The 17391-nt window shown below is 48.9% G+C and overlaps 1 protein-coding gene across 1 annotated transcript in view; it reads right to left on the bottom strand.

The window, feature by feature from the left end:
• BAHD1 (bromo adjacent homology domain containing 1) overlaps positions 1–16790 on the bottom strand; it is a 40354-nt gene extending 23564 nt beyond the window's left edge. The window contains exon 1 of the mRNA XM_074918441.1: positions 16424–16790. The gene's annotated coding sequence lies outside the window, so the exon portion shown is untranslated. The remainder of the gene's footprint in view (positions 1–16423) is intronic.
• Positions 16791–17391: the final 601 nt, after the last annotated feature.

Here is a 17391-nt window from a genome sequence, read left to right as displayed (position 1 = left end):
TGCAAAACCAGTTCAGGTGAATTTAAAGCTCTAGTGGCAAGGGCACAGCCATGGTTTCATACCTGCTCTCTGAAGAAGAGATGGAAAAGCTGGTCTTACCCACAAGCAAAGCCACACTCGCCTCCCCAAACCTCCAAACTCACTACAAAAGAAGGAAAACTGGGAAGCAATCGGAGATGAGGATTTTGTTCTGTCCCCCAAGTTTGCTCACAGAGGGACAAAATGATCACCGTCCCTCACTCAGAGGGGACACGTTTCTTTTGCCTTTCTGCAGGTTAAAGAGGGATGAACCAGGAGGAAAACAAAACACTGAGCTTGTCTTAAGGGTACTGCAATTCCTGAACAGCATTTTACTCCTGCATTCATCATTCGCTCTTTCTATAAGATAGCCTCTCAGCTGCAGCAGCAGACACCCACGGCCACTCCAAAATTTGGGGCCAGTAGTCACCAGCTTCAGATGTTATGCTCTAAACTCTGCACACTGAGTAGTTCAGGGGCTCTGGAGAAAAATAACATGCAGTCATGTCATTTACAAGCAAACAAGTGTACACACAGAAAGTCAAACCCCTCCCCAAACAGAAACCACTTCTATGCCAATGCAAACACTGTAATTATTCCCGCTGTGCAAAGCCCACCATCAGCTTCTTACCTCTCAAAACCAAAAAAAAAAAAACCAAAACCCACCATGGATAACCAGGTCCAACCATGCTGCTGCAGTGAAAGCCCAGGTAAGGCAAAGGAAATCCCTGGCATTGCAAGCGTAGGAGATGAGTATGCGGAGGTGGGGGTGAAAAAAAAAAAAAAAAAAAATCAGGCTTAACTTGTCTTAAGGCTGACAATTTTGAATGAAGATGCTCACGCTGAAGAGACGCTTTGACACCTGGCCTTTGCTGTATCACTGCCCAGTGAATCAGTCATTAAAGTCTCATTTTAACAAAGGCAGAGTACAGAGATGAGGCAAGATGAGCACTGGAAAGGATGGACGTGCACAGACCGACCACCTGAGAAACAGGAAAGCTAAAGCTTACACGGACTTTGCAGCTCTTCTGAAATATTCCAGAGAAGATTAGCAGCAACTACTACTACACATAAAATACTAGATATACTGAATATCACACGTTTACAATGAATTGCCTCTTAGAACTTTAAATAGGTTCTGCATAAAGCTGCCTACGTGACAGCTACGCTAACAACGCCCTGTAAGATGCCTATAAGTAGTTTGAAAAACTAAGTCAAAAATATTTCGGGACAGCTTTGACAGTCATGTTTTTAGAAGGAGCACAAGCTTTGCCAATCAAGTTAATCAAGGTTTAAAAAAAAAAAACCAACCCAAGCCCTGCTCATCTGATTTTCCATATATGCAAAATGCAAACTAAATTCCTTCACGGCAGAAGGCTGAGTCTGGTAAAATATCAATCATATGTCACTTTGCTCAGATAGCTCTGGCACCATTCCTGGTTATACGGACAAAACGGAATAACAAATTATTTCCAAGACTTTATTTTGAAGAACAAGGTGCAAGATTTTTCTATAGTAAATATTAAAGTTCTTCTGTATATTATAATCACACTCTTCCACAACCTCTTTAGGAACTTCCTCCAAGCTGCTCAGCTTAAATAATTCAAGATGCGCCGTAATTACATGTATTACACATGCATCTGCAAAACTGTGCTGCCTTTGGGAATTTCAAGGGCAGGTGCATCCCTGCCAGCTCCTCTCCATTTCGAAGCTGTCGCTGCCGTCCTCTCTCTGGACCTAGACTTCCCTTCTCCTCTCTCCAGTACGTCTCTCTCCACAAAGGTCTCCATTCACTCTCAACTCTCTCGACTAGAAACTGTCAGCACAGCACCCTTGAGATCCAAAGACATGTTACTGCTCAACAAGCTCAAAAGTTGCTTTAGGGGAGGAAAAACAATGCAGGAAATTCAGGGAAGGGCAAGGCATTCCTTCAATATAATGTTTCATTAACCATCCTAAAATCTGACCCAAATGCAACTTCAGAAACTTTTTTTTTTCCTTTAAATAATCTTCATCATATTTCCTCACCTCAGAGCATCCCTCAAAACTGTCTGACAACGCAGTGCCCCGCCTCCGTGTCTGAATCCTTGTCAGTGCAGCTCCAGGAGCTATCAGTGATCATCTCCAAAGAGTGCAGAAGAGAGACCGTATTTTAAAATTTGACATGCATGTTTATAACCTCAACTTAAATTTACAGAAGCCTTAAACCCAGGCAGGCAAAAGAAAGGCTAATAACAAGTTCATGTAGTATTTTCAAGGATTCCTGTGTTCTGACTCATCCCCAGCTGAAACACATTGACCAGAACTACCTCTTCAGACTAAAACTGTAATCTGAATGTATTTTCAGTTCTAGAATAAGTACTTAAGGTAGCATCATCTTTCATTTGGAAATACCTATTGTTCCTATGCAGTTTTAAAAGTACTATCCCATTACTTCAGCCCAAGCTTGGTCTATACAAAGTTGTCCATAAAACAGAACACCTTCCTGGGATTTCAAATCTCCCCCACCATAGGTTTTGATTCCTCTTTATAGTCAAAGTGCAACAGCCATTTTAAAAGAAAACAGACTTTCTATTTCTCTATTCTCACTTTCCTACCATCATTTTAAATACCAGCATCCTCCACATGCCTCCCCAGCTGAGGACACAGGTGACAAGACGATTTATGCTGAGCAGTTTCCCACTTGAGAGCTTCAATCCCAATCCAGAATTCAAATCAAAGGAAGACTTTTCAAAACTCTCGCATTCCCACTGGAAACCCCGTAACCAAACACTTTCCTTCCCTGTATGTCTTATAAACCACAGCACTACACTGAACACTAAGCAGAGCTTAAATCTGAGGCTGACTTTGCCATGTTTGAATTTATGGAATAAGAGTTCAGATGTGGTTGAAGTTTAAGGTATTCTCATCAAATTGGGCAGAACTTCTGCAGGTCTAGAAACTTGGGAACTCCAAGCAGGGAAGAGTAAAGTTACAGGACACCCATTACCATCCCAGTACCTACAAATTATCAGGTGTTCACATACGTTTCCTCAAGAAGCTAGCCCACCTGAAAACATCTCTAAAAGATATTTTAAAATACACATGCAATTTTTTTTCCTTCACAAAATACAGTATTAATCAACACTGCATTTATAGGTGTATATTCATGCATCTTCTAGCAGCACAGTTCTGACCATGGTAAAACTGCCAAGCCTAACTAAACTGTAAAACCTTTCCTCCTATTAACAAGTGAGTACAAGCTGAGTGAAAAAGTTCCTCTTAAAACTTCACTGTTCAACTGATTTAATGTATTAGGGCAGTCAAAAAAAATTAACACAACTGGATGGTGCTCCAACTTCTGGAGTTCTCAAAGGAGTCAGCGTGGAGCGTGTGGGAAGGCTGAAGGTACTCACACTCATACACTAAAGGGAGGAGATTTTAGTTTGGAACCTGAAGTTATTAGTGGCTCCATCAGACCAGACTGAACCTCCACCAGCCACAAAGTGCTTTAAGTTAATTGCTGGGTGATTACACTTTTCATTAGTAAGCAGTTAGCACTTCAAGGTTTTAAGTGCCCAGCACTGGCTCTTTCCAGAATTTTTAGGGGATTGGGTTGGACTGACGAGATCCAAGTCCCGCATGTGGACTGTTCCACCACGTCAAACACCACAGCTGCCACGCCACCCCCAGCCCAGGCAGAGGAATCACTGTCCCCTGAACAAACTTATTTTTGCTAATTTAAGCCCAAGGAAGCAGAGGGACTCAACACCCATGTTGACAAAGGTCCCAAGCAGAGCTAGAAGAGCATTTCTAGCAACCAGCAAGCTGGCGCGATGTTGTCAGAGATCTGATGAGAGAAAACTCTCAAGCAATACAGTTGGATGTTGTTGTGTGTCTCTACACAAGAACTGTTAAGTGGTATTAAAATAACAGAAGCCACAAGCCCAACATAGGCAATTCAGCCACTTCCAACAACTAGAAGCCCAATAACTGGAACACTGCTTCCACAAGAGCCCATTTAACTCCCATTAGAAGCTGGCCCAGATCTTTCATCCTTTACCCATATTGTTAAGAGGTATATTTAAATACACACATTTGCCTGGGCCCCAGGTTTGATCAGTCATGGCAACAAATATCACCTTTAAATAGACCGGACAGCATTTGCAGACCTGTGCTGGGAGTGATTGTTTTATATCCACTCATTAACTTGCATTTATCTACCTATACATGCATGACATTATTTGGCCATTTGGAAAGGGAGTGATTAAACACAATTAGTTTCAAAGCAATGGGTGTGATAAGATGTTTTCAATAAGGTGAGCTATTTAAACTACATCACACCAAAGTACTAAGATTTTGTCACATTTTGCACAGCTGGAAAGGAAAACAGACTTAAAATCAGAACAATCAAGGGATGAATAAATTACACACGATCCCAAGAGCTCCAGATTGAATGATGTGGGATTTTGGCTGAGGAAGGTGCCCCATATCCCACGGGGGTCCTGGGAGGTTACGCTGCCTTGGCTGTGGCACAGACCCACCTCTGCCACACGACCTCATGCAGAATGTGTGCCCCAAGAGCAACACGTGAGCAGACCCTGCTAATGGCAGCTGTCTACAAGGCGAAATATTTGGGAACCATCTACTGAACCTGCCTGGTTCCTGCCACTTAATACGTCCAGCGCTCTGCTGTAGGAGTAAAGTGCTGGGTTTTGCTTCTCCGTTATTCTCAGGCTGCTGAGACATCCCTGGGAACCAACAAGGGATACATGGCCTGAAGAAAACCACCATAAGGTAGATTCAAACCTGGCCTTTCCCCAAACCTGACGATTCAGTGATAAAACACAACAGCAGACAGAGTAGGTTCCCTGGGGACAAGCCTGAGACTACACAGTACTTTATTAGCAAGTCACATTGTATTTTATTAGGAAGTAACAGATTCACCTGCAGGTAATATGGGAGAGACAGCAAGCAAGTCAGAAAACAAGCTATGGGTTCACATATGATCTCAATGGACCAGAAAAGAGTTTTTTAAAAAAATAAAAGAGCCCACCAACAGGGATGAACACACAACTTCTACAGACAGGCAGGAATCATCAGTGCCACAAATGCAAAAGAGGCAGCAAGGTGGCACTCTGCAGAAAGCAGTTGAGGTTTACCGAGGAGCACAAGCTGGATGAGTGAACATCCCACTGTTGGGAAAAAAAATAAACGCCATCCTGGGGTAGATGCTCGGCAGCACAGTGTGGAAGGAGTCCAGAGGGGAGCGGGCTCCAGCCAGCCCACGGCACCCTGTGCTGTGCCTAAGACTGTACGAGCAAGGGACCAGCGAGGGCGAAGGACATGGAGGTGGCCAGCAAGGAGAGGGCGTGGGGGCTTATGTCATGCGATTAAAAAAATAAAGGGTGGAGAAGAAAGTTCATAACATTTAAGAAGATGATGATACAGCATTCTCTAGGGAATGAGAAGACTTAAACTGCACTTTGAGAGATTCAGAAGCCTTTTCCTACATGTCTCCTTCCTGCTGAGCTAGAAAGAGCACGAGATTGCCTAAAGAAGTGGAGGTTAACAGCAGTTAGAAGAACGTCAGCAACATTTTGGTACAATTCACACCCTGTCCTACAGCAGGGCTGACTACAACCACCCCAGGTTCCTTCTGTACACCCACTGCTGCCACGGGCACAGGGAGATGGGGGCCGTACAGGCAGCAAAGGTGCTGTAAAGCTTGACTGCAATTCTCACCATTAATTTTTAAGAGCACACATGTTCAGTATTGTGTCTCTCTCCAATTTCCACATCCATCTAGCACCGCAATTTCAGGCTAACAGCACTTCTCATAAGACTGCTCAAAAAAAAAAAAAAAATAGAGGCCAGTTAACCCAAACAAGTGTTGCAGGAACTCCATACCACGTGTTACAAGAGAACCACCAGTGGTTCAGTGTTTTCTGCCACAGATAAAACTCCCAAGCACCACAAGCTATGATTTTCTTTGAGACCAAAACAGTTTTATTACATGACTTCCAGCTTCAATGCAAATCTCACCTACAGTTACTCTAACTTTATTCATACCTGGACATTCCCCATGCAAACTTGTGGCTACAAGAGGAGCCCATTTAGACATTTGCTCCCAAAGCAGAGGCACAGTCTCATCTCAGGGGGAACACAACAACAAGACTTTGAAGACTTCCATTTCCACATCAGCGCAGGTCACCATGAAGTCACTGTGAACTCCAGAGGATAAACCATCAGATCTCTGTCAAAGGAGCAAAATTACGACTTCCTCTTGGGAACCACAAGGCTTTTAAAAAGTTCAGCCTAGTTTTATGGAAATGTCATGGGTGCCACCAACTGGATTTTCAGGAAGGTCCCTTGAAGTCAGTCTGTAGCTTCAGAACATCTAAGTGTGGTGAGTACTGGGGACAAGACTCCTACAAGTGCTACGCAAGCTGTTATTCACAAATGAGTGCTCCAATATTTTGAAGACAAGCTCGTGTTTCCTCCAACTCTGGCTTCAAGGAGAATATATTCTTAACAGAGAAAAGAGCAAAACTTTTGAGGAACTCCTAGCACTGACAGAGAAAAAAAAAAAATCTGTATTATCCCTTCATTGTCAGCTACAGGATTTGAGAACATTAATTGAATATTGAGATGTTCAACACAGGGAGCAGATGGATGGGTAAGAAAAAAGCACCCTCATACACCCATGTCACCGGCACAACAGCACTAGGGTAAAAAACGCACACAATTTAGAGCTACAGACTCCAGCGGGCTGGGGTACAAGTAGACAAAATCTGAAGCTGGACCATTGTAAATCTGACTGGAGAGCCAACCAGAGGGACGCCTGCAGCTGCAAGGGCTGCCAGCTGAAGCAGAGCCAAAGTGGCAGCAGGAGACGCTTGCAGCTACCAGTCAACAGCAGGAGAACTGGTAGAAAGTTTCAAGGAGCTGCTGGAAGATACAAGAAAGCTGTAGCAAGCTCTGCTTTCCCATGCTGTGCCCAGACGTGGAAGGTAAACAGCTGATAAGGAGCTATGTGCTGCAAAGCCCCCCCGCCGCTGGCCAGAACCACCGTGCTACCACGACACCTCAGCCCCAAGCACGACTCCCAGCACCGTGCCCACATGCCCACCTCCCTGGAGCCTCTTTGGCCGCTGGCAGTCCAAATCTCTGGAGACTTGACCCAAAGAGGATCTGATGCTGGACAACAGCTGCAAAGAGCTTTGAGCTCAGGAGTTTCTGCCTCCTATTGCAGCTACAATGCACAAGGATACAATATACCCACAGAGGATACCCCCAGATACCAGAATTTCAGCTCCTGCTTCAGCTATTTGTCACAGTAAAACATTTTAAGCCCAGGCGTTCTAGAAGCATTCTTTAAACTAAAATGACAGATAATATCTCATTTTAGAGCTCCAAAGTGAGAACCTCGCTACTCATTTCAATAACCAAGATAAACATTTTATTTAATGGCTGTATTAACAGGCAGAAAGATGCTTCTCTTTGGAAAGCCAGGCAGACTTACAATTTGGCTTCTGCAGAATTTAAACTCTCAATTAAAGAGGAACCCTCTAAAGGGGGGGGGGGGAGGGGGGGGCGGGGAAACCCCACCTCATTTTTTCTAAACAAAAACCCAGTACAAATTCTGCCGGTGAGTCTCCAGACTGCTCTGCTGCTTCCCACCCTGCTTACAACCTTGCCACGCAGCGTGGGAGCACTAGCAGAGCTGGGCGATGCTTCTTAGAGCCCCGGGGACACGGAGCATGCCACGAACCCTGTTGGTTCTGTGCTGTGGTCAGCACAGCCCACAGGGTCTGCAAAAGGACACACACACACCACCAAACCTATGCAGCCTGACGCTCAGTCTAACCTTACGGGTTTCCTTTCACATCTCTGAAAGGCTAAGCTTGCTGGAGCTGGTAAGAGGCTGGAAATTCTCACACCTCGGGTGAAAGATGAGCCCTCGGGGCACAGCAGCACCTTTGGCTGGTCTGAGTGATCACAAGCAAATATCCAAATATTCATCTGCTTTCCTGCTTCTCAAGCAAGGCATACCACTACTGCTGCCCTCCAAAACAGCACAGAAACACACCAGCACACAGCACCGAGATGCTCTGTTGCTCTTTTAACATGACCAGGATGCTGATCTTTAATTTACCCAAACACTATCCATTTGTATTTTGAGGGGTGGGTGGGTGTCTAAATATACATATAAAGACTCCTTTGGGTAGAACAGGGAGAAAGCATTTACAGCTAGCTTTGTTCAGCTGAAGGGCTGGACAGGTTTTTATATGCCTGCATGAGTTCTTTGGCCTGCTAGAAAGACAAGAAAATTGGGACTGCACTGCACAAAACCATAATCTATATGGGAAAGTGTAAAGCTCTAAGAGCTGGAATGAGACCTTGGGGACAGCACCTGAAGCCACTTTCCTGGGGTTTTTTCATTTCTAAATTGACTACAATTCATTTACACACAACCCAGACTCCTCCAAGAGGAACTACCTGACCTTCAAGTACTCTAAACCCTACCCTATATAGGGTTATTACAGCTAACTAAGTTTTAATCATGTTTAAGTACTGAAAAGTAAAAATGCTGCTGTTGCACTTGCTTCCCTGCCCCGTCATGGTCCACTTCTCACCGTCGCCTCCGATGGTTTCCCTGGAAACATATGCAAGCTTAAATTGGATTGACATTCACTTAGTGGACAGATGGAGTTTGGAACAGCCCAGTGCCTGAAATTCAAGGCCGAGTCTTGGGATGTGTCATGTTATCAGTGCAAAAAAACCCAGCCCCCACCCCGCTCCCAAAACCCCCAAACTTTGTGGAAAGGTTAAGGAGCACCTAATTACTCAGTAATGAGCTTCGAGGTGGCATCCCAGGCAAGGTCAGCGATTACCCATTGTGCTGGCATGAAAGCATCAGGCTGAGCACACGACATTTTTGTTTGGAGGGAAGGATTTAATTTTTGTTAAGCACCAAGAAAACAGAAGAGTTCTTAAGCTCATTAGTGGTTTCAGGCAGGACAACTGATGCAGATCACACGTATGCTGAGTGCAGACACAAGCCTTTCACAGGTAGTGATGCACTGTCCACACTAATTACACTCCTTGCATCAAAAACTTCGGCGCTAGGCTGAAGTTATTCCTAATGCCTGATGCAGACGCGCAGCCTCATTGCTCCCAGCACCAGGAAGGGCAGGTTTTCTATCACACCTTTATAGCCCCGGAGGTGTCAGGACTGCAATTTCAGCAAAGCTGGTAATTTATTCTGAAGGAGGAATTATTCCCTGGCTCTTCTTCCACTATATGGGAAGAAATGGAAATGGCAAGAAATGAAAATGGCTTTTTTTTCCTGACGGCTGGCTAAACAGTGCTTTCCCAACCACACCGTCTGTCCTCTAACAGGATTTGAAAGGATTCACCTCTTTGCAACCAGAACGTAAGAAGAGCAGTAGAAATCCCAAATAACTGCATTCCTAAAGATCTTTCAGGAAACACAGCATCTAAGAAAGGGAGAGACAAGACAACAGGGCTCTCATGAGGGAAAAGGAGGGCAGGCAGCAGTCATTACACATTCTGCCTCACCAGGCGCTCTACCCAGCACGTGCTTGGTTATTGTATGAACTACCTCGAGGTAATTAGGGAGCTGGGGTTACCAAGTGATTATTTAGGGCACAAATCCCTGAAACGCCTGGTTCACTTACGTTGCTCATGCAATTTGCTGAAATCTAAGGAATTCCCAGTTTGGGATTTACCTGTCCAAGGATTTTCATACCTGTCCCGGCACCCAGTGTTTAGCCAGGGTTTTAAGAAAAATCACTTCTCCGTCTACACGTGATCACAGCTGCCAAATCCTTTCCCTTTGCTATCTTGCTCACCTTGGAGAGATCTGCTATGCCTCCTTGCTCTGAACCACCTCCAACGTTGCTTTTTTGAACTGATTTTGACTGAGCTAGACAAACAAAGAAACTAAACCAAACATGCCTCTCGCGTTTTTTTTTTTTTAATTTAAAATAAAACTCCTGCTGCCCACTAGTTTCCTACACAAGCCTCTGCTTTCTTCCTCCTTCCAAATCTTCTGTGTTTATCTATATGCGATTATTGCTGCTTATTCCTTGCTGCCTGCATTCCCCCGGTGCCTCTCCATCCTCCCTCCGCAGAGGGAGATGCCTCAGTGCCCCCCTCCACCCACTCCCCCACCAAATCCTTTTCCTTTTTACGGTACTCCCAAACCTAAATCGGCAAGAATGCGCTCAATCTGCCAACTGCCCTAATACAGCAAACGATCATATAACACCGTCACTCTCGCAAAGCATCGAGCCCCCTCCATTTTAGGGTCTAGTTAAAAAACACTCTTTAAGTTTAACGAACTTCCCCAGCGAGGATTCGGCGTGCAAGGGTGCTTCCCGGCTCGGGCAGCATCCGCCTGCTCTGCCAGCAGCGTGCTGCTGCAGCTGCTCGGCCGCGCTCCCCGCAGCAGCGCCTTCTCCCTTCCAGCCTGCAAAAGTCAACTCAACCATCTTTTCCTCGCATGCCTGCAACTCTCAATTTCTTTTCTCCGCTGCCAATTTAAGCCTATTCCAGGTATTCTGCCGGCACTCGAAGACACAATGAAGACAAGCAGCAGAGGATAATGCTGTGCTGCGTGAAGGCAAGCTAAAGCTTGCTATTTTCAGCGCTTCACACAGGCCACAGCCAGGAACAATAGAAGGCCATGCACGGTGTACGTATGAAGCAGCACAGTTCAGCGATGCCCACGGATCTCGATGCTTCTCTAGCACTGCGATTTTATTTAAAGGATGATAATTCAGACACCAAAAAATAAGCCACCAGCAAAGCTGTTTTATTCAAATCGATGCTAGGAAAAATGCCTCCTTTTTATTTCTAAGAGCACCGTGAATAATTTGAAATATTGATACACACGCAGTCACTAGAAGCCAAGATCTTTTATTAAAAATAATAATAATCATCAAGCCTGCTGAGCTGGGCAAGCTGTATAGTTTCAAAGCTGAGCATGAGAAAGCCCTTCAAAAAACTGCTTGAAGAACAATGGGTGCCAGAAAGCATTCCTGTGACGTGGCTTACAAAGGGGAAAAATAAAAATAAAAAAATCCTAATTTTCTTGTTTAGTCACACCTTTGTTCAAGAGAACTGGGACACGAGGAATACAGCAACTGGCAGCTCTGAACTGAAACATCAACATGACACATTTAACGTGAATCCCAGGTTCCTCAATACCAAAACCACTCCAGTTCAGCCATGCAGGAGCCCACCTGCTCTGCTTACACCCACGACACCAGGCAGCACCCAGACCTGCTGCAACAGGAGAACGGCCCACCCTGGCTGCACCTCACCCCTTTCGACAGGGCAAGAGAGCACCCCGACACACCCACGCCCCAAAGCCGCTCCAAGCAAGGGGCTGACACTCTGTCCACACCGCGGGACCCCTTTTCATCATGGCGCTTGGCCGCACATCTTAGAGCAAACACCTCTGGAGAGCCTGTACTGCAAGGCTCGAGATGTGCTGGGAAATTTAAACAGCAAAGGAAGGAGAATTCCTCAACGAGTGATTGAAAGCAGCCCTCAGCAAGAACTCAGCCAAGCATCTTTCATGAAGATGCACCTCTAATTTAAGTCAGAATTTTTAAAAAGCAGCAGATAACAGCAGCACGTCCGGCTGTGCCACGCGTGAAAAGTGCAGACGTAAGGCCCTGAATGCTCTGTGCTCCCGGTGAGCTCGCGTGAGCTGACACATGTTCCTTCCCCTGCCAAAGAGGTGTTTCTTTGCTATACTTCACTGCTGATGGCACAACTCGGACACCGAGCGCCGCTGCTCCATGCCACTGCACTTCTGGCGTGTTCCACTGCATATTTCCACCTTTTTTTAACTGTCTGAGGAGAGACACTCAGTTCCCCATCGTGGAGAGGCCGTTTAACGCCTGCCTAAGCAGCGAGCAGGCTCACAAGAGAACCCTGGCAAAAATCAGAAGCATCCCTTGTCTTATTTTTGACTCACATGGAATTAATAACCACAAACCCTCTATCAAAGACTTCATGAGATTCAATGTATATCAATGATCAACTGAATATGGGAAATGTAACTGCTTCTCCAGACAAGTTACCCTCATTTTCAGCTACATTTTGCCAGAACCAGAGTGCAGCGCTGCCATCCCTAGTAGAGGGGCTTCTGCTATGATTTAACTCAAAATATTCTTTGGAAATGATATTGCTGTAATATTAATAGTTCAGAGATTTTAAAAAGAGGTAAAGAGGTTCAGGTTGCTTATTTCCCTCAGCTGACCACACTTTTTACATCTTGCCAACTCTCGGTATTCTCTCCTGTTCTGTATGGATTTTCACCCATGTTGAAAGAGAAGAAATAACATGTAACAGATGAATTAAATTCCAACCACACAAATATTGACAGGGGAGAGAGAACAGGTGCAAAATTAATTAATTTTAAATCATATTTACTTCTTAATGACATCCTTTGGTTTAACTTCTTAATAACAACATCAGCCCCTCATTTTGCTTTACAGCAAGATAAAGGTTTCCATGGTCCTGTTCTTCTAATGGAAGATTTTTATTTTTTTTTCCACTCTCCTGTGAAATATCACTGCAACTCACTTTTTATAATAAAGCTTCATGCTAGAATATCATGTCTGGACAGTAACTGGATAAAGGCCTACTGCACTGCCCCAGACAATCACATTTCTTTCTATCTTAAGAAATAAAACCAGTTGTATTACCTCGAAGTGCATTTTCCCCATTTAAAGACTATCGGTTGCCAGTATGGGGGTTGCAACTGCGAAAGCTTAGAGGGTGAAATTGTAATGGTCTTGTTACAGATAACTCACAGTAGCAATCTGGCCATGAATTTTAATATTTTTTGTCATTAAAAAACATGTCTCTGGTCCAAATGAAAAAGGAGATTGCTGTGCTGGACAGCTATGAGCATTTCTGAAGAACCTCCCCCCTGCCCAAAGAGCCTTATAGGCCTCATGCTGAATCAAGGGGCACAATTCCTCCTGAGCCCCAACTACAAGGTGTCCCCCTTTACCCCCCGCTTAAATGCAGTTTGCATCCAGAAGCTACCAACACTCCCCAGCCTTCACACTTAGAGGAAATACCTGAAGACAGACACAAATCCGCAGAGGCAAATATAACCAGTTTATTTGCCGGTCGCCTCTAACCTGCCGGTACGCAGACACATGGCGAGGGGAAGCAGAAGACCCAACCAGACGGTCAGGAAGCCCTTGGGGTTCAGCGGGGAGCCCCTGGGACCGTCAGACTTCCCTGGCTGTCACACACACAGCTCCCCTGGCCCGTGACAGCCTCCAGCACCCCAGCCACACACCTCGCACTTGGAGCTATTTTTAGTTTTATGACTTCTTTGGGGGTGTTTATTTTTCAGTTTCTGTCATTTCCCTGTTATCTGAACTACTGCTTCATGTATTACTAACAATATGATAGTTGTGACTTAATTAGTTTGGCTGGTTGGGCACGAAGCAGGGGTTGTTCCCATCGTTACTCATGGGGTGTATCACCATGGTTGGATGAGTATCAGATGGGGCAAAAAGCGCCCTGCTCAGCTCCTTTTGGATGCAATATTTGCACATCTGAGCATACCTCCTGATTTCTGCAGCACCTGATACAATCATTCATTCATTTCCTTGTGATCTGAACTTAATACCAAACAGAGAGCATGTTGGTATTGCCTACGATTTTTAATTATTTTTCACTTGTTTACCTTGGATAGATATGCTGCTAAGGGCTTATTTTCAGTGCTGCAGTAGTATTTGAAAAGCATTTGCTGAAGGGTGTATTTCCCCAAAATAAATCGCCAAGAGCTATCTAAATCAGATATCCCCAGACTGTACCAGCACACACCTCCCGCGAGCTGTACAGCCCCTGAATCACACAACAGCAATTAACACCATCACAGCAAACAAAATTAGCTTACATATTCTGCCCAGAGAGGTTAAAAAAACAAAGAAATAAGAGGGCTGTCAGACTGGAGACAGGAAGGAGATGCAGATGACCGGCAAGAAGGACAGAGCACCAACATCAGACTAATCAATACAGTTGGATGCAAAAACCTCAACGGCTTCTGAAACAACATTTCTGCTATGGGACCAAGTTTGCAACTGTTTTTGCCTGCAAATACTACATTTCTAAGGGGCATTACATTTTTCTGTGCAACTGTCACCACCAAGCCACAGCAAACTGAGGATCTAGAAAGGATCTACTCTCACAAAGTTGAGGGAAAGATTTTCACCTGCAGGTTTGGCGTTTTCTGGGTGATTTTACATCTATAAGTGATGCTACACTTCACTGTGGTAGTAATGCCGTTCTGCTCAAGAACAGCAGTTGGAAAGCCTATGCTGCTGCTCCATTTAAAATGCTGCACTGTATTCATTAGGAAAACAAACAGAAATCAATGTTTAAATCCAAAACGTCCTGTTAAATCAGACTAACACACAGTTTCCTATCGCAAGCAAATATTTAGACAGTTCCAGCTAAAGCTCGAGAACGATTCAGGTAGCCGGGACATGACAAACGTGAAGGATGGCTCGGGATGAATATGTTAGCAGGATATTTCTGTTAAAGCGATCAGCAGCATGCTGGTATTTAAATCACATTAAGATTTCAAAAGCATCAGTCTATCATACAGTTCATGTCACCCTACCTCTCACAACCGTAAGGGCTGGAAACCTTAAAATAAAAACCCGAGACCCCAGAACACAGTTCCGCAACCGGAGCACCAAAGATCACACAGAGCCCGCCAGTCTGGAGCGAGCGCTTTCTAATTGTGGCAAACTGATGGACAGATCAATTAACCAGGCTAGCAAAAGCCCAGAAAAGCCTTTCGCTTTGAGGTTTCGCCTGCTCCTGACAATGATGACTTCAGATGGAGAGCGAGCACGAGGGGCAGCTGTATTCTTTAAAACAAAACCAAACCAGAACCTCTTTCAGATAAGCACTCGTGGAAAGCGAGAGAGGGAAGGGGGCGGGGGGGGGGGGGGGGGGGGGAAGAAGGCAAATAGAATAGATCCCAAATGCCCGTATTTTTCAAATTTTCGCGGCTGCTCTTTTGAAAGAGAGGGGGTCCCCGTGACTCCCCGGGCCGGGGCACAGGCATCCCCGGCCAGCAGCTGTCTGGCGAGCGGTAGCCCGGAGAGCACTTGCTAGTCTGCCGAGATCTGCCCAGTCACATGTGCTGGCTCCTGCGCCTTGTAGAAGCAGCTGGAAAAGAGGGAGCCAGCGGAGCTGCCTCCATTAGGAGCTACCGCTACACAAAAGGAGAAGAGGAAACAAGCTCTCGGCCACCGGAGCTACCGACAGGAAAAGAGAGATGTCCAGGGCCACGGGAAACGCACGGCAAGTGCAGCCGAGAGGAGGCCGGGGGGGGTTAAAACACGATGAAAATAAAAAACTCCGCCGCCGTCCCCCAAAGAGGCTCGATGCCACCTGCGCTCCCGTAGACAAGACGCCGCTCCCAACCGGCACGGCACCGCCGGTACCTTCCGGCAAATGAGGGGAAAGTCGAAACTTGCCCGGTTAATTACCGGCCGTTCAGGCGAGGGGTTTTATTTCCACGCTCAGGCAGGGGTGGGGGGGGGCAAAACACCAACCCACCGCCACGTCCACCCTGTGCAAACTTCTGGCTGGGCAGAGCGGGTTTTGCTCTCGGCTGCCGCCCCGAAACAGCCCCGGGAGGGGCCGGCACGAAGGGACCGGCGGAGAACGGCTCCGCCAGCCCCACGCTCCCGGCCCTTTTCCTCGGGAATCGCCTCAAAACCGGCGATGTTGAGCCTCCTTCCCGCTGCGCACACACCCACCACGGGGCAATAAGCCCCCACCACCGAGCCCGCACCGCGTCGGGCCCCCACAACTTGCCCGGCCGGAGGCCTGCCCGCCCCCCCGCCCGCCCCCCGCGCCTGTCAGAGCCGCCGCCTTTGTCCTGCGGGGGCCGGACGGGCTGGCCCCGGGGCGGGGGGAGAGAACGACGACGAGGACGCGCCGGGCCAGGTCGGCGGGAGATGGAGGGGGAAGGGGGGGCTTTAGGCTCGGCCTCGCACCACCGGGACTTCGCAAGTTAACGGCCGCCGCGCGCGCCCAACCGCCGCCCGCACCTGAGGGCGGCCCGGCCCGGCCCCACCTGCCGCCGACGCCGCTTCCCCGCGGGGCTCCGAGCCGCGGCCGCCCGCCGCGATGTCCCCCCACACCCCCACTCCGGGGCTCCCCCACCGCCGGCGCCGCACCACCCCCCCCCAAGTCGGTGAGGAAAGTTCCCGGTGGCCCCGCGTCCTCCCCCCACCCTGCTTTGCCCCGCGGCGGCACCTGCTCCCGGCCCCGCCGGGGCTCCCGGGGGCTGAGGGGACGAGGCGGCGCCGCGGGCTCCTCCGGCCGCGTGGGGACTCACCGGGGCGCGCTCCCGCGCCGCGGGGCTACCGCAGGCCCCGGCTGGGGAAGAGATCCAGCGACGGGAGCCCTCCCGGGGCGCCCGAGTCCCGGGCTCCACGCTGCTGCGTCAGCGCCGCCTCCTCCTCCGCCGCCGCCTCCTTCTCCTTCTCCTCCTCCACCGCCGCCGCCGCCTCTTCGGCAGCCGCCCGTCTGCGGGATGGGGATGAGGAGGCGCCGCCGCCCGCCCTCCCGCCCTCCCCTCGCCGCAGGGCGTCGCGATCCGGCGCGGCCCGGGCGGGCGGGCGGCGCGCAGAGGCCGGGGGCGGGTACCGGGGATACGGGGAGGGGAGGGGGGGAGGAGGCGCCGCCGCTCGCCGCCGCGAACTCCCCGCAAGCCGCTCGCCCCTCCGTCCTCCTTCCTGCTTCCTCGTCCGCAGCCAATCGCCGCCCGCCGCTCCGCCGCTCGCTCCGCCGCGCCGGCCAATCGCCAGCGCCCCTCCCCGCCGCCACCGACCAATCGCAGAGAACGTCCCCGCCCCTCCGCCCCCCCCGGCCTCACTCCCCCCCGCCCCTCCCGCGGGTCCCGCCCCCCCCCCTCCCGGGGAGCCCCTCACGGCCCCGGTTCCCCCCCCGCCGCCTCCCCGCACCGCGGTGCCGGGGTGCCCCCCCCTCCTCCGCGGGGGGCTCGGCCGAGCTGTGGGCGCCGGGGCAGCCCCCGAGCGCGCTGGTTCCCCCACAGGACGGGGAGCCTGAGGCGCGGCCCCGCGCTCTGCTGTCAGCGCCGGCCCCGCCACCGGCGGTTTCCTCAGTGGAGCCGGCGCTCCCCGAGGCGCCTTCACACCCCGGAGCCGTTACCAGCGCCTTCCCCGCCCGGCCACCGCCGGCCTGCGCGGCCCGGAGAGCGACGGCAGCCGGGGCCCACAGCTCTGACCCCCGCGGGGGACCCCGCCAGGTCCGCGGGTGGTTCCCCCCACCCCTAAACCCGGT

This window comes from Athene noctua, chromosome 14 (genome assembly GCF_965140245.1).
Source record: "Athene noctua chromosome 14, bAthNoc1.hap1.1, whole genome shotgun sequence".
Lineage (NCBI taxonomy): Eukaryota > Metazoa > Chordata > Aves > Strigiformes > Strigidae > Athene > Athene noctua.
This window is presented reverse-complemented; position numbering and strand designations above follow the sequence as displayed.